This window comes from Mesitornis unicolor, unplaced genomic scaffold (assembly GCF_000695765.1).
Source record: "Mesitornis unicolor isolate BGI_N332 unplaced genomic scaffold, ASM69576v1 scaffold30573, whole genome shotgun sequence".
Lineage (NCBI taxonomy): Eukaryota > Metazoa > Chordata > Aves > Mesitornithiformes > Mesitornithidae > Mesitornis > Mesitornis unicolor.
In genome coordinates, this window is record NW_010177164.1 from 4134 (window position 1) to 4424 (window position 291).

Genomic DNA, 291 nt, shown 5'->3' on the forward strand with positions numbered 1-291 from the left:
ACTGAAAGGGTGGGAAAAGCAAGAATCAGTTGGGTTACAGCAGTTTGCTGGGTCTCTTTAGCAGCCTCTTAATCAAACAGCTCTAATAAATCACCAGTGCGGTTCGAGAGCTCAGGGGAGCTTGGCCGGACGCTCTTGCAGCACTCAGGGCTGTTTCCAAAGGGCTGTATTGAGCTGCCAACACCAGCGCTGGGTGAGGAATCCCCCTCGTCCCCGCTGAGCCGTGTCCTGCGGCACCACCGGGAGCCCCCGCGCTGCTCCTCGGCGCCGCGCTCCACGCAAAGGGAGGAC